Source organism: Myotis yumanensis, unplaced genomic scaffold (genome assembly GCF_028538775.1).
Source record: "Myotis yumanensis isolate MYYU_CA2020_CCGP unplaced genomic scaffold, mMyoYum1.0.hap1 SCAF_7, whole genome shotgun sequence".
In the NCBI taxonomy this organism is placed as follows: Eukaryota; Metazoa; Chordata; class Mammalia; order Chiroptera; family Vespertilionidae; genus Myotis; species Myotis yumanensis.
Genome location: NW_027223758.1, coordinates 42,235,969 through 42,260,166, shown reverse-complemented (window position 1 = coordinate 42,260,166; position 24,198 = coordinate 42,235,969). Strand labels below are relative to the sequence as shown.

Sequence of the window (24,198 nt, the reverse complement as noted above, 5' to 3'; positions counted from 1 at the left end):
AATCCAAGGTCCACTCTAAAGAGGACTAGGGCACAATTCAGTTTGAGGTCTGTGTGTTTTTTATTTTTTGTTTTATCCTCATGATTTTTAGAGAGAGTGAGAGGGAAGGAGGGAGGGAGGAGAGAGAGAGAGAGAGAGAGAGAGAGAGAGAGAGAAACATTGATGTAAGAGAGACACATTGATTGGTTGCCTCCTGCATGCATCCGAACAAGCAACCCATGTACCCGCCCTTGACCGGAAATCGAACCTGTGACCCTTTGGCGCGTAGACTGACACTCTAACCACTGAAAACACCAGTCAGGGTTGAGGTATAGTTTTTTAAGACACATCACATTGAAGCACAGAGTGGGGAGAGAACCTTAGCCACTATGTAGTAAGACTACAGGAATCTCGAATACTGGCCAATGTTGTTCCAGAAATTGTCTGAATACAGCAACATTGAATAAAGAAGGGTCTAGCCCTCTGGGAGGTGAGCACTGACAAGCTAAAAAAAAGGCTCCAGAGAACTAGCTATGCTTCAGGGAAGGATTCTACTGCTGCTCACCCACTCTGTCAACCCAGTGTTAGCAGAGAAATCCGGGGATGCAGGACATCTGAGAGATGAGGATGCAGGATGCCAAGGGAGCCATGTAGGGGACCTGACTGTGTTTCTGAGGCCTTCACAATGCTGTTTAGGAGGACTATGCAGTGCATGGGTACTGTTCTGTCTGCCTAGAGTGCCTAGCCCTCTCTTTTTAGAAATACTGCTTCTCGATGTATGGTTCAACTGCAACCTAGTGATTGGCTGGAGGTAGGCATGTTCCCCAAGCTTGGCCAGTCCTGGGGGTTTCTGACCTTCAACCAGATGAAGAGGATCTCAGGTGATCTCAGGTGGCAAATCTATGAGATTTGAGTCTGAACTGTTTGGTGGCCAGATCTCTACCGGCTGTGTGGAAGAAGCAGTCTGTGGTGGGAGAAAGTGATTGGTGCACTGAGAGAAGCAAAAATGAGAGATGGAGAAAGAAAGGGTTGGGGTATTCCAGTCCCCAGCTGTGGTCATCCATGAGGATCACATCCATCTTTCTTGTAGTTCAGTTGGCTGAGACAACAAATTCTCCCTTTTGCTGTAGAAACTTTTCCTCTACCCTTCTAGGTTCAGCACCTGGGGCCTTCCAATTACACGGACTAAGGCAAAGAAAGCTTAAATGTCCCAATTGTTGTAAGTGTGCGGAATATGACTACACACTTACACTGTGTTTATCTGGTATGGAATGAAATAACATGGATTCTAATTTTGACTATAAACTTTTGGTTTCACCCTGCTATGTTTCCTCCCTTTGTGGTTAGCTACTTGGGAGGGGATTTCCGGAGATGCAGGTTATATAGTTTGTTTCCCAAAATATTTTGCATTGTTTTGGGTAAAAGTGTATTGTCTACTCTGTAGTACCTAGGTTTCAGAGAGCTAATACACTTATAACCATAATCACATGATCATAATTGGTCTTAGTGGTGAGGCAGGTGCTTCTGTCATGACACATTCTTTTGTAAGAAAACTTTTAAAAATATACTTTTTAAATTTTGTAAAATAGACATAACATAAAATTTGCCTTTTTAACTGTTTTATGTGTACAGTCCAGTGGCTTTAAGTTCTCATTGTTGTGTGCAATCACCACCACTATCTATTCCCAGAACTTTTTCATCACCCCAAACAGAAACTATATAATTATTAAATAATAATTCCCCATTTCTCTCTACCCCAGCTACTGGTTATTGCCATTCTACTTTCTGTTTCTATGAATTTGTCTCTTCTAGGTACCTTATATAAGTGGAGTCATAGAGTATTTGTCCTTTTGTGACTGGCTTATATCACTTAGTATCACTACGGTGTCGGGTGAATTTCCCGCCAAAATATAAGATGGCGGTTCGCATACGCAATCTTTGTGAACGGCAAACAAACAAATATTTGGTAATACGCAGTTACAATCGGCCCGAGTTTACACGTTTCCCGCACTCCACCGCAAATCTATATGAACGGAGTTAAGACGGCTCCCGCGGAGCACGCGCAATTCACGCGAGCCGACTTAACTCGTTTCCCGCACTCCAAGTGGTATAATGCTTTCTAGGCTCAACCATGTTGTAGCGTGTGCCAGAATTTCCTTCTGTTTTTTTTGTTTTGTTTTATGTTTTCTTAATCCCTTTACCCATTTCACCCAGCCCCACAACCCCTTACCCTATGACAACTGTCAATCTGTTCTCTATCTATGAATCTGTTTCTATTTTTGTTTGTTAATTTATTTTGTTCATTAGATTCCACATATGAGTGAAATCATATGGTACTTGTCTTTCTTTCTCTGACTGGTTTATTTCATTTAGTATAATGTTCTCCAGGTCCATCCATGCTGTTGCAAAGGGTAAGATTTCCTTTTTTAAAGGCTGAGTAATATTCCACAGTATGCACATAGCATATTTTGTTTATCCATTCACCTGATGATGAACATTTGGGTTGCTTCCACCTTTAGGCTATTGTGAACAATGCTGCTATGAACATTGGTATGCAAGAATCTCTTTGAATTCCCACTTTCAATTCTTTTGGTACTTCTTATGGTAAATCTTATGCTATTTCTGTTTGAGGAACTTTTTGAGGAACTGAAGAAAGAAAAACTGGAATGTCATAGTTTTTCTTCATTAACCACAGGCCCCAAATGCGATGTGATAGAATTTAGAACCATGATGTTTGAGGTCATGGGTGCATCCCCACAGCCTATGAAGTGCTTTAGAAGTTGGTTTTGTCTTCCTGGTATAGGGCATAGGGGTGGTGGTAATTCACTTTGGGGGATCTTGTCTGAACCCATGGTATCTCTTTACAGAAGAGCTCCAATCTCTTCCCAAGAGGAACCTGATTTTTTAGGGCAACTCCCAAAGTAACTCTGCATCCTTGGATTGATCCAGATTGGAGCCTTTACAGAACTGAACCAAATCCAAGGGTTGCTCCAGGCAAGACTAGAAAACCACCATCTCTTTTGAAACTGACAGATCACATTTATCACCAAGTCCTGCAATTTTTATTTCTCCATACCACTTGATCCTATTTCTTTTCCATTTCTACTGCCACCATCCTAGTCCAAGTTACCCACATTTCTTTTATGAACTCCTGGAATAGCATTTCTCATTGGTCTTCCCTCATGCGCGCTTATTCTTCACATAGTAGTTCAAATGATCTTTCTCAAATCCAGATCTGATCATGTCACCAATAGGAATTTGCTGGAGAGCAACCAAAAAAGATGATTATAAAGTTCAGCTGGGAAAGTAATCAGAAAACAACCAAGAAGGTATGAAAAACAAGAGTGATGAGAAGAGACCAGCCCTATAAAAATAAAATTTAAAAGCCATTACTACTAAAATGGTTTTACATCAACACATGGATAGGCATATCAGTGGAAAAGAATACAGAACTATAAAAGAACCCAAAATAGAAGAGAATCTAGACTTATAATGAAGGTGGCATTTTGAGTCAATGAGGAAATATTTATTTTGAATAATTGGTTATTGAGACAACTGGGGAAAATTTGTTTCCTTAACTTGTGCATCACATCAAAACAATTTCCAAGTGTATCAAAGGTTTAAATAATATTTTTAAAAATGAAACTGTAAAAATACAAGAAGAGAATTCAGGTGAATGTGTTTATATTCAGAGTAGTGAGGGCTTCCTGAAATTAAAAAATTTCAGAAGACTTAAAAGAAAATGTTGGTAAATTTATCTACATACAAATTAAGATTTTCCTCATGGAAAAATAGCACATGTAAAATAAAAATGCAAGTGGCAAGCTGGTAACTGTAGCAAAGGCAAAGGGTCTTATTCTTAAATATAAACTACTCTTATAAGTCAATAAAAAACTACCAATAAAAAGATGAGCAAAAACCATGAACAGGCAGTTCACAGACAAAAATCATTCAAATGCTTTGAATATATGAAAAGGTACTTGACCTGTTTTTAAATAACAGAAATGCAGTTAAGTAATAGTGATTCCACCTATTTAATTGGCAAATAAAAAAATTCTATTGCAACAATCTTTTGAGGTAGCTAGTAAGTGAAGGAGCTTAAAAAAAAGGCCAATTCATAAAATTACCTTCAATAGTTAGAACAACCTATAAGAGATATTATTGGTAAAGGTAGGCATTCTTTAGAAATTGTGCAAAGATAAGAGGGGAAGGAGAGTGTTAAGTGCCAGAGACACATTTAATTGATTTTATAATTTGCTTGTGGTTTGTCCAGTCTTCAAAGAAGAAAAATCAATAAAGAACATAGGGAAATATGTTTTAATAAGAAATATGTATTTAATTTGCAATGTGTGGTACAGTAAAAGGGTAAATGTCTACTATATACCAGTACATAAAGCTCTTTCAAATCAATAAGAATTAGAAATCAATAGAAAAATGGATAAGTTCAAGAATAGCCAACTTAAAAAGGAACACATACAGCCTGAAAGGTCATGGTTTTATTATAGAAACCTGAACTACTTATATAAATAAACAAAAACAAGTTTTAAGATAAAAGTAGAATCAGATAAAAGGTTAAGAGGATGAGCTCTGGAGTCAGACAAGCCCAGATGACAGGTGATCTTACACACATTCCTTAAACTTCTTAACCTTGTTTCCTCACCTGTAAAACAGTGATAATAGCAGTGCCTACGTTAGTGGGTTTTTGTGAAGATTAAATTAAATAACTGATGTAACTTACCAGGTGTATTTAGCAATCAATCAAGTAATTACAGAGTTCCTACTCCTAAGTTACAGGGCAGTATAAGGTATTTGATGGAGGGCATGAAGCTTGGACAGGACTTCAGAATTCGAGAGAAGGAGAGAGGGTCGCTGGGAGTCGACTGTGCTCCAGAAAGCTGTGAATTAGTTTTGCTCCAGCAAGGAGCTTACACTTTTCTGATAATTTACCAAGTAGGCAGAATTGATTGGTCTCTTAATTGACCAAGGAACTATAAAAGTAAATGGTAAGAACAAGAAACATGTAATTTGCCAAAAATCCTGATTTAATATCAGGTAATCTTAACTATGCTTTTAAAATGAACGTTATTAATGTAGAATCTTGGGCATTAAAGTCTTCAAGGCTGCCTGACCAGCAGGCAACACATGGTAAAGGAGTTCAGGAGCTCCTTCTCCTGACCTTTGCTGAGCTCGTGGGCTGCCTTTACATTTGGAGGATGGGCTCATATGCTGTCTTGTTATATAAGGGAGCAGCATAATAACACTGTCAAAGGAGCAAGTGTCACACGAGGTGGCTAGTGATAATTCTGTCTTAGACTTTTGGCTCTCTGGGCATCTGTCACGAGGAATATCATGTTCAGGAGGATTTATTTACTAGGCCACAAGGGAATTGAAATTCGAAGTAATCATTCAAAGTCACAGGTTTACCAAGTAGGTCTTATTCTTTTTAACGTGACTCAAAATAAAGGTCAGATAAAAGGCACCCAAATCTCAAAGGAAGAAGTAAAATTGCCTCTGTTTGAAGATGACATGATCTTCTATGTAGAAAACCCTAAACACTACACACACACACACACACACACACTTGGAACTAATAAATAAATTTAGTAAAGTTGCAGGATATGAAATCAACATACAAAGTTGAGTTTCCATATACCAAAAATGAACTATCCAAAAAAGGAATTTCAGAAAACAATACTATTTACACTAGCACCAAAGAGAATAAAATACGTAGGAATAAACTTAACCAAGGAGGTGAAAGACTTGTACACTGAAAACTATGAAACACTGGTGAAAAAAATTAAAGCAGACACAAATACTGGAAAGTCATCTTGTGTTTATGGATTAGAATTAATACTTTTAAAATGTCCATACCACCCAAAGCAATCTACAAATTCAATGCATCCCCCACCAAAATGACAGACTTTTTTTTTTTTTTTTACAGAAACAGAAAAGCAATCCTAAAATTCATATAGAACCACAAAAGACTCCAAATAGCCAAAGTAATCTTCAAAAAGAAGAACAAGGCTGGAGGCATAACACTTGCTAATTTTAAACTATATTACAAAGCTATAGTGATAAAAACAGGATGGTATTGGCATAAAAACCAACACATGGAAGAGATTAGAGAGTCCAATGGAACAGACTAAAGAGACCGGAAAGAAACCCATGCATATATGGTCAATTAATCTTTGACAAGTGTGCCAAGAACATGCAATGGAGACAGGATAGTCTCTTCAATAAATTTTTTGGAAAAACTGGATATCCATATGCAAAAGAATGAAATCCACTTGCCTAACAAACCCTTATCTTTCACCACATACAAAAAATAACTAAAAATGGATTAAATTCTAACATAAGATCTGAAAACAAACATAAGGCTCTTAGAAGAAAAAATGGGGGGGAAACCTTCTTGACATTGATCTTGGAAATGATTTCTTAGATCTGACACCAAAAGCACAGGCAACAAAAACAAAAATTCACAAGTGAGACAACATGAAACAAAAGCTTCTGCACAGCAAAGGAAACAACAGAGTGAAAAGGCAGCCTATGGAATAGGAGGGAATATTTGCAAACCATATAGCTGCCAAGAGGTTAATTAAAAAATATATAAAGAACCCCTAAAACTCAATAGCAAAAAAATGATAAAATATAGGCAAAGGGCTTGAATAGACATTGCTCCAAAGAAGATAAACAAGTGGCCAACAGGTACATGAAAAGATGCTCAACATTGCTAATCATCAGGGGAAGGCAAATAAAAACCACAGTGAGATATCATTTCACACCTCTTAGGCTTGCTCTCATCAGTAAAACAAAAGATAACAAGTGTTGGCAAACTTGTAAGGAAATTGGAACCCTTGTACACTGTTGGAAATGTAAAATGGTGCAGCCACTATGGAAAACAGTATGAAGGTTCTCCAATAAGTTAAAAATAGAACTACCATATGATCTAAGCAATCCCACATCTGGATATATATATCCAAAATAACTTTAAAAATCATATTTTTTCCTGTGTTTTCTTCTAGAAGTGATTCATTATAGTATTTATAGTTAGGTCTCTCATCAATTTTGAGTTGATTTTGAGTATGAGGCATAGGTCAGGGTGTTTTTTTGCAAATGGATATCCAATTGTCCCCCAAATAAAATGTCAATTTATTGAAAAGACAATCCTTTCCTTGGTACCTTTGTTAAAAATTAATTGACATATCTCAATACAAAATGACATAAATGTAAGGGTGTAGTTCTGGATTCTCAATTCTGATACATTTAGATAGACTATTCCAGCATATGACAGTGTGCCAATATCTCACTGTTTTATTATTGTGGCTTTTTATTAAGTTTTAAAATCAGGTAGTATAAGTCTTTCAACAATTTTGTCCTTTTTCAAAATTGTTTTGACTATTCTAAATCCGTTGCATTTTCATATGAATTATAGGATCAGCTTGTTAATTTTTACAAAAACCCTGTTGGGATTTTGATAGGGATTGTGTTGCATATATAGATCAATTTGGGGATAATTGCCACTTGACAATACTGAGTCTTCCAACCCCAAAACATGAATGTTTCTCCATTTATTTAAATTTCTTTAATTTTTAAACTGTAGTAAAATTAACATAAAATTACCATGTTAACTATTCTTAAGTGTACAGTCCAGTAATGTTAAGTATGTACACATCGTTGTGAACAGATCTCCAAAACTTTTTCATCTTGTAAAACTGAAACTCTGTACCCAAGAAACAACTTCCCCTTCGCCCCTCGAGAGAGTTTTTATTAAATAAAAATTCATAAATTACTATATTTCAAAACTTCACAAATAAAAGGGCAAACCACAAACTGAAAGATAGAACCTATTTGCAGCCAATTATATATGAAATGTTTTCACGTGTGCAAAAAGAAGTCACTCAAATAGCAAAATGGACCCCCAAAATTGAAAAGATGACTCATAAAAGCAAAAGGGCCAATGAACTTATAAAATATTTAACCTCATTAGTAATCAAAGAAATGTGCATTAAAATGCCAGTTTTGCTTCTCAAGGTGGCAAAAGCATTTTAGGTGATAGCGCTCAGTGCCAAGTTACTCTCAGTGAGGTGGGCGGGCTCACACCTGCTGGTGGACACACAACGAAGTACAGCCGCTAGAGTTTTGTTTGGCAATTACTTCAAAACCTTAAAATATTCATAACCTTTTACCCACTAATGCCACTTTAACATCCTGTCCTTAGACGAGAGCAACGTGCCCAAATATTTATTTACAAGACCGTTTTGCACATCATTATTTATAAAAACAAAATATGTAAGCAACCCAAATATCTGACAGAACACTGGTCACATAAAGTATAACACAGTCAAATGACAGGCCAGTATGGAGACTTTCTAAGAAAAGTGTATGTATCAGCATGCACAGAGGGAAAATAGAAAGAAATATACCCAAATGGTGGCTAGCTATGCATGGTGGGAGATTTAAAAATTTTTAAATCAAAATATTAAACATTTTCAGTAACGAGTATGTAATATTCAGTAATAAGTGTGCATTGCTTTTTTGCATTCAGTTTCCTACTGTGATCCTTGATCATTCTTTTTAAAAAAAATTTGTATTGTTGAAAGTATTGCAAATGTCTCCCATTTTCTCCCTTTTTGCCTCCCTCCACCCCACCCCAGGCCTTCCCCATACTTCAATCAGAAGAAAAGCTTTAGAAAGGAGACTTTTATAAAAAGACAACATATAGAATACATACAGATCTTAAAAAAAATTTAAATATCCATACACTGTTCAACTAGTTAATTTGACTTGTGAAAATAGGAATTTTGCTTCTATTCTGAAAGTTGTAATGGTGTGTGTGTGTGTGTGTGTGTGTGTGTTCATGAAACTGAATAAACTAGCAGAATTTTATCATGGATGTTTGGATTTTTCTCTCCAGGTATTTAGCCTGTCCTATGTAGTTAAGTTGGATTTTAACCTGGTTTTGACACTTGTAGTTGTAGGGAGCTGAAATACGGCACCTCAGGAACATGTGGGATTAAATACTTCTATACAGTGCGCTGTGAACCTAAATACCATTTATAGTTTTGATACCATGGAGGGAAATCCAAATTCCAAACAACATTCCTATGTTTGGAAAAATTCCTCTGACAAAATTAAAATTTTAATTGTTATTTTGAAAATATTTAAAAACTTCATGATCTCATGAAAAACTTTATAGAAATCTGTTACCTGGGATGAAAAGCACCATGAAAGAACATTAATTTACACTAATTTAGCTATGAATGGTGAAGGATTTAAAAAAATTTTAAATCAAAATATTAAACACTTTCAGTAATGAGTATGTAATGTTCTTACTTAATAATCTTATTTATAAGTAATAATCTTATTTACATTAATATCTATTTTTTGCCACTGTACTTGGGGCCAAAATGTGCCTGTTGAGTCCACCTACCTGAGTGACTGGCAGCCCTTTAAAGTACAGGGAACTGAATGAAGGTTATAGATGCCTAAGTCAGATCATGTCCAGTGAGCCAGGTAGCACACATAGTGCAAAAAACACGAGAACCCCAGGACCCTGGGGATGAATTGTTGAGAGAGGGAGAGGGAGTCGATGCTGGGAGACCCTCCCGAAACGTTGACTGCTCCCGGAAGCAGGAGAGACTTGCCCAGTTCCAGCTTGGCCCAGGGATCCTGGCAGAAAATCTGATCTGACCTGACATGTGATTGGTACCCAATCTCAGCCAAGAATGTGCTCTACTGGGAAGGGCATTTATCACTTGTGCCATTAAACACGAATGTTCGAGGACCTTCTCTGCCAAGAGGAATAAAATGAGCAGATAAACTCCTCATGTGCCGAACCAAACCCAAGTTTTGGAAGCAAAGAGCAGCTGAAGAACCTAATGAATCTGCTTTGAATATTCCGATTAACTGGGGACTGATGAAGATGCCAGTCCTTTGCAAGCTGGAGTGGCCTGTGGATGGAGCGGCACCCATTCATTCGAGAGGCCAAGAAAATAAAGCCCAAATGCCTCTCTAGAGAGGCAATTAAAAAACATCTGATACAAACATACATTTCCAACTCTGCACAAATGAAGGTTTTTTTCTTTCTTCTCCTACAGCTTCAGAAAAAGAGATTGCTTAAACATGTATTTCATACTACTTACTGGGAATGATGCTAAACATTTTTAGGTCATTACTTTTCATCACAAACTTGTGGTTTTTTGGTTTTTTAGTGCTACTAGAGGGGCACAAATATATGTCTCCTTTCTCTCTTCAGTGTCTCCCCTTCTATCTCCTTCTATCCTCTCCTTCCAATAATCACAGAAAATTCAGAACAGCATCGTGGCCTAATTGAGTTTAATCCTAAGGTCTCTGTTTCTGCTTCTCTTCCATTCCTGCTCCCCTAAACCTAAAATTAAAACAGAAATTCTATGACTGCAGAGTAATGACATGAATAATAAAACAAATACAGACAAATCCATTTTGTGTATATAAAAATTCCTCTCTCCTTAGCTTTATTTTACAAGGAGATGTATGCTAGGAGTGGAGGGAGTTTGTTTTTCAAGTTGTTTGAGCAGAACAAAATGAAGTTTCATGTTGAGTGTCCACTTTTCTATGTAGGCACTGCCAGGGAGCCCCTCACTCCAGAGCACCTCACGTTCATCACTGCGGTGGATGTCCATTCCCTTGTGTCTGTAACCTATCCTGCTGCGGTGCCATATATTTTTATGTTTTATCATCTCACCTTCCTTCTCTCTTCACTCTCAATGTAAAGTTATCTCCTCTTATCTGGAAAGATCTCTGGCCCTAGCTGGTTTGGCTCAGTGGATAGAGCATCGGTCTGTGGACTGAAGGATCCCGGGTTCGATTCCAGTCAAGGGCACATGCCCAGGTTGCAGGTTCGATCCCCAGTGAGGGGGCATGCAGGAGGCAGCCAATCAATGATTCTCTCTCATCATTGATGTTTCTATCTCTCTCTCTCCCTATCCCTTCCTCTCTGAAATCAATAAAACTACATTAAAAAAAAAAAGATCTCTGAAGAGGCTCCAACTTTAAATAAAACCAACTGTTCGCCCTAGTCCCCAAGATCCAGTCATTTCTGCATTCTGTTGCATCTCAGAGATGTGTCCCCAAAGAGGCAGTCGTTACTTTAGTCTCTCAGCTTTCCATACCTTTCTTCTCATGTGAAGATAAAATTGAAAAACAGATCATACCAACCATACCCTTGTTGCTATTCAGCTTTTGATGCTTTTTTGTCTCGTGAAACATTTTATTCCATCAAGTGTTAGCGATGCATGCACTGTGCTGTGGAAAAATAATGTGCTTTTGAGGATTGTAGTGCTCAGGACGGAGTGAATAGTTACAGCTGTGTCCCTTTCAAGGTCACCCACTCAGAGCTGCTAATTTTAGCCCTCGCCCCGAGTTCCATAAGAGGTTTCTTTCTAAGCTGTCAGTTTCCAGGTGCGGTAGGCTGAAACACATTTGTAGAGAGGCAAAGTAGTGACAGAATACTACTTCTGGATTTTCTATGTTCTTTCTTGGATTTGGACAAAATTGAGTAACAGAAATGCCCACGTTACAAAATCTACTTTGCCAACAGGAACACTTCCTGACAATGTGAAGGAACAGGGCTCATGGTATTTCTTCTATGGATTTCTGCTCTTGCTCTATTCTCTTCTTACTACTGTGGTTATAATAGGAAGAGAGAGAATGTGTGTGGAGGGTGGAGGTGGGGAGGACTGCTGGGGGAGGAGGGGGGAGAAGGGTGGATCCTGCCTTGCTGTGGCTTCTGCTTTTTTTCAGAGAACTTCAGAGAACGACAGTAATACCAGTTCTAAATGAACAACATATGACTCTTGTTTGCACCTCCCTCCCCACCCCCCCTCGGGTTTCCTATGCGCACTTCAGATGCCTGATACCCTTGATAGGACTGCTGGTGTTACTCCGGCCTTAATCACTTTATCAGGCAGCGAGATTCTGCTTTTCTGAGAGGCCAGCCACTAACCCTGAGGTCCCTCATGGCCTCTGCAGAGCGCTGCTCGGTCTCCCGAGACATCAGTGACAGCTCGTCTGTGTTTCATCAGCTCGCTGGGCCCCGGTGCCAGGGCCTCCCCGGCGTCAACAACAAGTGTCGCACCTACTGCAGGAACAGCCCTCAAGTTTCATCACAGTGATGCTAAAAAACATTCTCCAGCTTCAGCAATGACCTAGTTCATTCGAGGGCAGGGAAAAATGCTCTCCTTCCAGAACTCCCCTGGGCACGGAATTCTCCCTCTTAGGAAGAGAGGAGCTTTTCTGGAAACAGACCCAACTGTGCTTTGACCCGATCGTGGACAAGACCCTGAGCCCCGTAGCTCCTCTGAATCCCCAGGCCCAGGAACAGGGACACCCAATCAATGCCTCTCATGCAGCCCGGGGAGCCCACTGCCGAGACAGCTCTCCTATCACGTCTCTGGGACAAAAAGTATTGAAAAGTAAGTATCTAGACTTTGGCTTTTATATAAGGAACAGCAGTGCTTTCAATATGCAGTCGTTTATATTTTCTACAACAGGGAGCAGAGCAGACTGTGTCCTTGTGAAATACTAGAACAAAGTGAAGTAAGGGCTGGGTGGCATGTGTGGGTCTCTAGGGTTTTTAAGTAGCCAAAGGTTCACTTTCGGTTTAGGTTCCTGTTGGGAAATTATGACTTTTTAATGTCTGCTTATTTTGGCTTGACAATAGTTTTAAAAGATTCTTTCACATCATGGCTATCAAGACATTTAGAAAAATGTCAACCAAAACTTAGCAAAACAAACATATAGGAAGACTCAAAGGAGTGATTTGTAAAGGCTTTGCACAGGCACATGAACTCAGGCCCCAGATACCTCTGCCTGGAATATTTGGGTGTTTTAGTCAAAGGTTATTCCTTTTTCCTGGGTGATCATGATGATTGGAAACGCCGCGTTCTGAGTGGACACAGAGGAGTCACGTTACTGAGAAGCTATCGGGCATTTCAAAATGGCTGCTGTCAACATCCATCCAGGCGTTAAAATAGCTCTTTTTATTTTATTTTTTTTAAATTATAGTAAGAGCACTTAACATGAGGTCTTTGCTCTGAATACAGTGTTAAGTGTACAGTGCAGTATTGTTAACTAGAGGCATGACGTGGTACTCGAGTTGTTACACTGATCTTTTAAAAAAAATTAAGACAAAAAGTCAACCAAAAAAAGCCACCGGTAACATAGCACCACGGTCACGTTACACGTTGATGAACACATCCAAGCTTTAAAACCACTGATTAAGGGTGTCAGTTACAGACGTCGAGCAATCACTTAAAAATAGATAAAAGCAAGACCAGCATTTAGAGCTGTTTCTGCTCTAATTATTTTCTTTCCACACCTTTTCCTTGAGTAAAAGTTGGCTTCAGTTTTTAAGATGAATTAGCCAGGAATGGGAAGAGATGTTTTATAACAGCCCCCCAGCTAAGGGAAAACCGAATGCATGTCTTTGCTGTGAGGCTTCTGGGCTGAAACCCAGGGCCTTGTAGGCCACCTTCTGAAGCGACAAATTGACAGGTCCTGCATTAAAAGTCACCCGTGGTCAGTAAACACATTCAGATCTTGGAAATCCGGATTTAAAACAAATAAATGTATTTGAAAGGTTTTTAATTTTTAAATCCTTATGTGAGGATATGTTTAGAGAGAGGAAGGAAGAGAGAAAGAGAAACATTGATGTGAGAGAGAAACATCCATTGGTTGCCTCTGTGCAAGCCCTGGCCAGGGATTTAACCAGAAACTTAGATATGTGCCCTGACTGGGAATCAAACCCACCACTTTGGTGTGCAGGATGACGCTCCAAACAACTGAGCTACCTGCCCAGGGCCAAACTAAATGCATTTTAGCTTCCAAATTACATTGCCCTTTTGACGTTTTTGCAAAACATCCGATCACAGTTTGGGGAAGATTTTTAGGTACAGTGGAATTCCTATTTTCATCATCTGTAAAGATCACCCCTCTCCCACTTTTAATTCCTTTTTAACTGCCTCATGCACACTTACCTGTAGGTATCATTCTATGCAAGGAGGATGTCATGAGTATCCTAATCTGGGTGGAGAGGGAGAGAAGCTGGTGGTGTGGAGGAATAAATCCCAGGCTCTGGGGCCACAGTTGGAAGCAAACTCTGACTCTAGACCAATTTCTCAGCCTGTCTGAACTCCAGTGTTCTCCTCTGTAAAAGGAAGATAACAATATCTATGTTCACAGGGGGTGATGGGGGATTAGCTGAGTAAACACCTCTACAGTATCTGTCACATTGTAGTTTTTCCAAAGGCTAGTTCTTTTTTTTTTTAATTTATCTTTATTGTTGAAAGTAATATAAATGTCTCCTTTTTCTCCCTTTGAACCTTTCCACCCTGCTCCCTTCCCCTTCCCAGGCCTTTCCCACACTATTATCTGTCCATGGGCTATGCATATGTGCAAATAAGTTCATTGGTTAATCTCTTCCTGCTCCCCCATCCCCTTTCCTCTGAGATTCAGCAGCCTGTTGCATGCTTCTATGTCTCTGGATCTTTTGGTTTGTCAGTTTATTTTGTTCACTAGATTCCACATGTGATAAATGAGATCATGTGATAGTTGTCTGTCTCTGACTGGCTCATTTCGCTTAGCATAATACTCTCCAGGTCCTCCCCATGCTGTCTCAAAGGGTAAGAGATCTTTCTTTTTTATAGCTGCATGGTATTCCACTGTGTAAATGTACCATAGCCTTTTAAATCCATTTTTAATCCATCTACTGATGGGTACTTAGGCTGCTTCCAGAATTTAGCTATTGTAAATAATGCTGCTCTGAACACAAGGGTGCATATATTCTTTCTGATTGGTGTTTCTGGCTTCCTAGGTTATATTCCTAGAAGTGGGACCATTGGATCAAATGACAGCTCCCTTTTTTATTTTTTGAGGAAACTCCACACTGTTTTCCATAGTGGCTGCACCAGTCTGCAGTCCCACCAGCAGTGTACTAGGGTTCCTTTTTCTCCACATCCTCTCCAGCTTCTGTTGTTTGTTTATTTATTGATGATAGCCATTCTGGTAGGTGTGAGGTGGTAGGTACCTCATTATTTTAAATCACATCTCTCTGATGACTAGTGACACTGAGCATTTTTTCATATGTCTCTTGGCCACTTATATGTCCTCTTTGGAGAAATGTCTATTCAGATCTTCTGCCCATTTTTTAATTGGGTCGTTTGTCTTCCAAAGGCTAGTTCTTCCTCTCAGCTAATTAAAACTCTTCTCCCTCTCCCTCTCCCTCTCTCTCTCTTCCTCTTTCTCTCTCTCCCCCCAACCCCCTAAAATTTCAGAATGCTTTCATAATACAAACTATAAAGTAATATAAACTACACATTTTTGACATTAGTGCAATGATTAAACAAAAATAATATAGAAAATTAGATTATTTTGAAGGAAATTCTGTACTTGAAAACTGTTCGAGAGCAAAAATTTTAAAAAGATTATATTTTAGAATGCATCTACAATAAGTAAGAAAAACTATTTTTGTCTGAAAATGGTTGATGATGTATTCATTATCTAAAAAGAGAGGTAGAGACTTATCAACACCACCTGGAAATGCTTTTTAGTACATATCAGTACTGTATTTAAATACAAGTTTTCATGAATCCACAGGAATGGAAGGCAAAAGCAAATCTCTGTGATTATTATGAAAACTAAGGCACAGGCCCAGCCTTTCTCAAAGGTTAGAGTGGAGCCCTGCATTGATTCCTTTCTGCTGAGACACAGGCACTGCAGGGTGAGTGGGGTGAGAATGCTCTGAAATGGACCAGCCGTTGGGTGGCTGAGCAGAGACAGTAGCTGAGTGAGCCATCTCAGGAGTCATGGCGGAATTTGGAGGTCAGTGATGAAGGTTCATAATGAACAGGATACACCCTTGTTCTGGGTGATGGCGAGTCAGGCACAGAGGGAGGTAGCAGACAAGGATCACAAGCAGGGCTCACGGGATAGCTCTGAAGAATTTTACCAACATCATTATTATCTTCTTTACGGTCTTTATCAAGATGCCCCATAGCTTTTGCCCAGGCACATCAGGGTATCTTGATAAATTCTTTGCTTGAGTTACCAACAGGTTCACAAGGACCCTGTTATTCTGGGGTTCATTTTGCCAAGAGAGGAAATCTGAAAATTCACAAATGTAAAAAAACTTGGGAGGAGAATACATCTATTATGAACTTGGGAGAAAGTGATCATGTTGTCTCAGGGATGGCAAAAATAAAAGTAAATGCCCGACTTACATGACTGAAAAGAACATTTTAAATTGAGATTTTTGCCAATGCACACCTGCCTGGGACAGCCCCAAAGGACTGGGAGACTTTGGACACCAGGTCAAAAGGATGGACACAGGTTAAAGAGACAACGGTTCTGAATCGCTCCCTTCTGCGTACATGGCACTCTACGCCTCCCAGGGCAAGCCCTTCTGTGGCTGCTGCCTGCATGTCCAGGGTCACAGAACTCACCTGATCTTCACTTGGTCTTCAGTCCTGCTCTGACATAGCCAGGCTCATAGCTCCTCAGTCAGTCGTTTAAGAGCATCCTCTAGCCCAGTGGTTCTCAAACTTTAAAGTGCAACAGAATCTAGAGAGCTTGTGAAAACACAGGTGACTGGGTCCCACCCACAGAGTTTCTGATTCTGAAGGTCCCAAGAATTTGCATATCTGACAATTTCCTGGTTAATGCTGATGGTGTGATCCAGGGACCACTCTCTTGAGAACCACGGCTTGAACCATTTCTTAGGCCTATAATTCCTGAAGAAAACCTATTCACGCTTGTCCTTTTCAATGACTAAACTTGCCTACTTCTCAGAGATGCAGCCACTATATGCTAGAGCTGTGGAGAAGATGAACCCATCAGTGTCCTGTGGGCAAGCAGCTGACAGAGGAGTGTGTCTGTGGGGAATAGAGCGAGGGGAGGACACACAGAGGTGAGCGGTCAGTCATTTGGGAGGGGGCTGTTTTTTTCCAGCTGAAGCCATCAGGGTAGGTTTTAAGGATAAAGTAGCATGTGAGCTGGGGTTTGAAAACTTGTGGGATTTGAACATATCGTGATGGAAGGTGGTCTTTCTGTAAAAAGGAAAAAACAAAGGAAAACACAAAAGGCAGAAAGAGATAAGGTGTGAATGGAACTCAGAAATTCGTTGGGTTAGGCTAGGCTTTCTACAGTTGTCCCCACAACTTCCTTGGGGAATTCTTTGATTAACTCCTTTACTTCCATCTATAACTTGGTGAGGGCATGTCCAGGGTAGAGCTCTGGAATGGAGGTAGGGATTTCAGGCACCACGGGACAGGAGAAGGTATGGATGCTTTAGTATGCTTCCTAGAAGTAACAATCGAAAGTCAGCTTGAACCAGCCTAAAGGGAAGTGGGGATTTATTGCTCACACTAAACTGAACAGTCCAGGAGTTTGGTGAGGACCCCAGCTCTGGCTCCCTGTGGTTCTGGAGACTGCTCTTCTCTGTGCTTTGGTTTCAACCTCAGGCTTTCTCAGTCTCAAATGGTTACCCCCTCCCCAGGGTTCTGCATGCTTTCTTTTTCTGCCTAACGGACCCAGTGAAAGACCTAAGCTTTGCACTGATTGGATCACCTCTGAATTACTTTCTGGAGAGATCCATGTGCTGATTGGTTTAGACTTATTAATAAACCAATCACAGAGCAAGAGTACTTGATCAGTTTAGACCAATCAGCACGCACAAAGCAGGAAGGGCAAGGACCAGCCCACCCATCACCAGGCTTGACCGATGGGAGAGGCAGGGGATGGAGTTAGCTGGACAAGCAAAATGGCCCCTGTAGGCGCTTTGGGGCATTTTAGAGAATGGCCAAACCATCTCTTTCCTTAATCATCAGGTTAGCCCTGGGCAGCTTCCTACTGTGAAGATTTAGGGGGGTGGGGGCAGCTTTAATAAAACTCCAGCCCAGGCATGTTAAGACAGGCCTGCCTTTGGAAGGAAGGGAGCCTTGAATGCAGTATCCCCCTCCTCTCCAGGTGCTTCTCATTGGGTGTGGTGTGCTAATCTCGAAGGCACACTTTACTAAAGAAAATTAGTTAAAGAAAGGTAAAAAAAAAGTTCAGAAAACAGGGAAAGTGGAGGCAAAAATAAAAAGTTTTCTCCTAAGACCCTCTGACTGGGTTGAAGATGATGGTAGAAGGTGAGACTGACATTCTCCGCAAAGTCCCCAAAGCTGACTTCCTCTAAGCCAGTGGTTCTCAACCTTCCTAATGCCACGACCCTTTAATACAGTTCCTCATGTTGTGGTGCCCCCCCAATCATAAAATTATTTTCATTGCTACTTCATAACTGTAATTTTGCTACTGTTATGAATCGTAATGTAAATATCTGATATGCAGGATGTATTTTCATTGTTACAAATTGAACATAATTAAAGCATAGTGATTAATCACAAAAACAATATGTAATTATATATGTGTTTTCTGATGGTCTTAGGCGACCCCTGTGAAAGGGTCGTTCGACCCCCAAAGGGGTCGCGACCCACAGGTTGAGAACCGCTGCTCTAAGCAGACTCACTGAGAGGTGGCGTGTCCAGCATAATAAATCCAGACTCAGTTCTCACACCAGGGGCAGGCTTAGTGTTATTGCCCACCACAGGGCAGGGAGTGGGACAGGAGAACAGGACCTTTCCCAGGCCCTCCCTATACTGGCCAAGCCTGAAATGCCACAGGGAGATTCTCTACCTCTTGGTCCCATTTAAAGTTGACATTCTCCAAAGGAGTTGCTCCTGGTTTTGTTGTGGAAGGTGAGGAGGGAGCATGCGGATACAGGGAGCCTGGGAGGATGGGGGTGGGGCTGGGGGGACAGAGAAGAGGAGGAGGAACCAGAGAGAGGGTTGGTGATGACCCTGATGGCACAGGCCTACATGGGCCACAACTCTTAGCCCACTACATTCAACCTCAAACCACAGTGATTTTTACCAATTAATCCACAGAAGTTGGTCTCATTAACAACACTGTCACGCGCTGTATTTGTATAGTATCTTGGTCTTGTCTCTGTTGCCTGTCTTTACCCTGAGAGAGGACAAGGTTAAAATAGGCAGAGGAATGTATCCCATCAACATAATAAATTGAAAATCAGAGTCAAGAATCATGGACTTTGCTGCCAACAAGCTGTGTGTCCTTGGGAAACATCGCTTAACCTGTGCTTCCCAATTGTAAAATCAGGGGAGGTACTAAACCAGCGGTTCTCAACCTTCTGGCCCTTTAAACACAGTTCCTCTTGTTGTGACCCAACCATAAAATTATTTTCGTTGCTACTTCATAACTGTAATGTTGCTACTGTTATGAATCGTAAATATCTGATATGCAGGATGGTCTTAGGCGACCCCTATGAAAGGGTCGTTTGACCGCCAAAGGGGTCACGACCCACAGGTTGAGAACCACTGTACTAAACTCTCTCACAGGTTTCATTTAACCCTGAGCGATTTTTTAAAAGCTCTCTGTAAAGAACTGGAAACTGCCACAGATTTTAAGTAACAGAGGACAGGAGTATCAATGGGAAGACTTTCTTTTTCATCTTTAAACAAAAAGTTCAAAACGAATCCTGAGCACAGAGCAGCAGCTACATCTGTGTTCACAGTTCCCTGTATCTGTGTGCCAGGCACACTGTGGGCACATGGAGTTGCTCACTATTCATATTTAAAAGTTAAATTGTACTTGTGTATTGGGTAACATTTATACATTAAAAAACATCCAAAAGGATAAGCAGAGAAAATCACTGTCCTCAACTAGCGTCCCTCCTTTCCTCAGATAGTTGGCCTAGGGCAGCCAGCTTCCCAGTTCCCTGTGTATTTCTAGAATCATTATGTGTATACACAAGCAAATTGGAATATTCTCTTTTTTTCTTATACAAGTGTTAGCACACTCTACACTTTCTTTTTTACTTTATTTCATTTAATAATATATCTTGGAGATTATTCCATATCAGTGCATACAGAACTGCCTTATTTTGTAATAATGTTTTTATTGATTTTAGAGAGAGAGTGGAAGGGAGAGAGAGAGAGAGAGAGAGAGAGAGAGAGATCAGTTGGCTGCCTCCTGCAGGCCCCTTACTGGGGATTGAGCCCACAACCCAGGCATGTGCCCTGACTGAGAATCGAACCAGTGACCTCTTGGTGCAAGGGATGATGCTCAACCAACTGAGCCACACTGGCCAGAGAGAACTGCTCTATTTTTTAGTGCCTATTGCTATTAAAAATTTTATTGTATAGATACACTGTAACTAGATTTTTATTATTTTATTTTATTTTTTTTAGATTCTGATTGATGGGTATTTAGGTGACTTCCAGTCTTTTGCTATCACAAGCAATGCTGCAAGGAATATAATAGGTGCTTATTAAATGTCTGTCTCCTTCATTCCCTATTTTAAAACGTAACTTTATTGAGGCATATTTTACACAGTGCGTAAGTGTTCAATGATGTTTTTAGTAATTTTATCAAGGTGCACAACCATCACCATAGATCAGTTTTAGAACATTTTCATCACCCCAAAAATGTCCCTCATGTTTATTGATTGCTAATTAATGTTCTGTCCACTGCCGCCACCTCCAGCAACCACTAATCTACTTTGTGGCTCTATAGCTTCTTTGGACATCCTATATAATAAAAGCCTAATATGCTAAGTGTCCATTCAACTGTTCTACCAGTTGCTATGACATGCACTAACCACCAGGGGTCAGATGCTCTGACCAGTAGGTTAGCTTGCTGCTGGGGTTCAGCCGATCAGGACTGACACGCCCTGGAGCCCTCCTGTGATCCCTCCTGGCCCCCATCGTGCACCGGTGGGGTGTGGTCCCTCAGCCTGGCCTGTGCCCTCTTGCAATCCGGGACCCCTCGGGGGATGTCAGAGAGCCAGTTTTGGCCCGATCCCCAAAGGCCAGGCCAAGGGACCCCACCGGGGCCTCTAGTTTTATATAAATGGAGTCATATAACATGTGGCATCTTGTGTCTGACTTCTTTCACTGAGCATAGTAATGACAATGTTTTTGAGGTTTGTCCATGTTGGACCATGCATCCTAGTTTGTTTTCTTTTATTATTCCATGGCATTCCATTGTAGGGCTATACCATATTTTGTCTATTCACTAGTTAGGCATTCAGATGGTTTCCAATGGACCTTTAGGTTATTTCCAATTTTTGGTAATTATGAATAATCCTGCTAAGAACATTTGCATGAAAGTCTTTGTGTGGTTAAATGGTTTCATTTCTCTTGGGTGGATGCCTAGGAATGGAATTTCTGGGTCTTTTGGTAAATGTATATTTAACATTTTAAGAATCTGCCAAACTGTTTTCCAAAGCGTCTGTACCATTTTACATTCCCACCAGCCACGTCAGAGGGTTGTTTTATCCATATCCTCACCCATGTTTGGCCGTCTATGTTATTATCGTCATGCTGAATGCTCTCTCCTTGTGGTTTAATTTGCTTTTCCGTAATGACTAGTGATGGTGAGCATTGTTTTCTTGCCTCTGTTTCTCATATACAACCCGAAAATCATACCCAAGATGAGCAAAACGCTTGAGCTCCATTACCTGACTCTTCGCCCAGCCCTGGCACTTGCAGGCAGTGAGGAATTAGATTTGTTACATCAACCTACTGAAGTTCCCTTACGCTTCCAAGTCACTGTCTGTGAAACGGGAAAGAACACCCACCTGTTCATTTACTAGTAGCTGTGAGGACTAAATGCCATGATGTTTCCCAAGTGCCCAGCCTGGGGGCTGACACATAGAAGACACCCCAAAAACCTTAGCTGTCTCTCCCCACCTGGTCTGCCTCCCTCCACCCCACCCCCCAATATTTCCAGAACCCACCTCGAGAGGGTACTTTCCCCTAACTAATATGGGACTGGTATTAAATGGCAGTGGGTGTGGCACCCCAATCTATGGTAACTCAGATGGCAAAATCAGGAACCCAGATGCCATTGGATTAGGCTGGGTAATCAGACCTAATCCCTCCTGTCCCCAGTGAGATCACTCGACAGCTGGCTTTCCTGTCCCTCCAGGAGGGCTGGTTAGGTTATCTGTGTGGCCGAGGGCTCTTCCCTGGCCCCTTCAGTCGACAGCAGCCACGCTATCTGCGTGGGGCAGATTAGCCAAAATAAAACCTGGCTTCAGTGGAGAATTTTAAATATTCAAAGACTTCTCCCATAACCTCTTACCTGTTCTCCCCCAGTTTGAGGCGAGGATATTTTTGTAATTTTGCTCATGTTAAACCCTAATCCCCTGATAGCTAATGCATGTAGTGCTTACTATGCTATTTGGAAGAGCTTTATACATACTCACTTGATTTTCCTAACAGCCAAATGAAATCATTACTGCCACTATCTTAGTTTTGCAGATGAAGAAACTGAGGCAGAGAGGGGATGAGCTAGTAAGGGGCAGAGCTGAACCCGGGAATTTGGGTGCTTCGTCACCACAGCCTTCTGGAGTATCTATCCAAATGTAATATGTGAATGCTACCCATGAGTAATTGCTATCCAGCAATTCCATTTCCTGGCATTTAGACCAGAGAACCACTTATGTGCCCAAGATGGCATGGACCACAGTGTTCTTTGAGACACAGTTGTCAGTCTACAAAACTCCAGCCAAGATACACGTCATCAACACAAGAACAGACAGGTTAAGCGTGGTATTGCTGTGCCACGCAGCACTGAGATCATCGAGCAGTTTTTACAAAATGATGCAACCTTTCTGGGTTGGCTTGACCTTGTAAGACTGCCAGAACATACTATTAAGTAAGATAAGCCGACTGCATGGCAAGTATATGCAGGTTAATGCCATACATACAACAACATTATAAATATATACACTGAGTGGCCAGATTATTATGACCACCCCATCAGTACAATGAAGTGAATTAGTTATGCAAATAATAATAATAATAAAACCTTGAGAGTATTTGCTTAGGAAGTTTTCAATATTTAGTATTTTTGGAAGTGTCGATGAAGTACTGATGGGTGGTCATAATAATCTGGCCACTCAGTGTATTTAAAGGACTAGATATGTCAGTGGAGAGAAAGATGCCCGAAAGGACAGCCAGCACTCCTCTTGGGAAAGTCCTGCGATGAGGGTTAGTGCTTATGGGAGGCTTTACCTTTTATGTATTTTAACGAATAGGAATGTATGCATTTAGGCTTTGTAAGATTCAAGATAAAACATTTTTAAAAGAAAGCAAACAGCTCAAAAACGCAAATCTTGTCTTCTTTGCGGTTAACTCGTTCTTTTGCCAAGTTGTCTGTGAACCCCACCGCGGCCCCTTCTCCGAATGTCAGTAATCCTATACTGGTATCCAGCTCTAGCACAGAATGATAAATCTGTCTTCAAGGGTTCTCGCCTTCAGAGGAGCCACGAAACATGAAACACGCCTGACTTAACTGTTCTTTCCTTCATAGTCAGCGCCCCGCGCCTGCAGTGACTGAACCAACTATGTGAGTCAACCGGTGTGTTCGTCAGTGTGGTCACCTGTGGGACATCGCTGTCAGGAAGCAGTCACCTGGGGAGGAGTCATAGATGCCGCATGAGGTCCTCAGTGTCACCTCAACTCTGGGCTGCCTGATTTGCCCTTTCTTCCCTCCATCCTTAGCAGTGGACCCTGAGAATGGGGATATGAGGAGTCATGTCTTGTAAATTATGATGACAGATGGCTGGTATACCAGGAGAGATTTTTAGACATTAATTGGTATATCACTTAAAAAAAATCACCGTGGTAACCCACAGCCAAAAAGGCTGAAACAAATGAAGTCTTTCCTTGCGGCCTAATGATTGCCATCTTGAAAACCTATTATACGACAGGTTTTTCCTAGGCCACTGACATACATTATTCTAAGTCTTAGAACAGTATCATTATCTCTTTCTACAGATGAGGACACAGGCTTGGTACCTGGGCCAGGTAAGTGGCAGAGCTGCAGGTAGATTTGGCCACAGCAAGTGACAAAGCTTGGGGGTGGTCCTATGCTGCTTGCCGGTCAGGAGAGTTTTCCACCAGGAGAGCCCCCTCTCTGCCTCACCACCCTCCTTGTCTGGGTAAGGCTCCCAGGAGTGTGGAGAGCAGGGGATCATCCCTTTGCCGCAGCGGCTATTTCTAAGGAAGCTGCAGAGCAGCCACAGAAGGACTGAAGTACTGGTACCTGCTACATCACGGATGAACCTTGACAAGATGCTCAAGGACAGAAGCCAGCCACACAGGATCACATTTTATA

The 24,198-nt window shown here is 40.9% G+C and overlaps 1 protein-coding gene across 1 annotated transcript in view; it reads left to right on the top strand.

Annotated features, from left to right (window-relative positions):
• Window positions 1-11,920: 11,920 nt before the first annotated feature.
• Window positions 11,921-24,198, top strand: part of ALPK2 (alpha kinase 2) — a 105,697-nt gene continuing 93,419 nt past the window's right edge. Inside the window, exon 1 of the mRNA XM_070420374.1 lies at window positions 11,921-12,431. The gene's annotated coding sequence lies outside the window, so the exon portion shown is untranslated. The remainder of the gene's footprint in view (window positions 12,432-24,198) is intronic.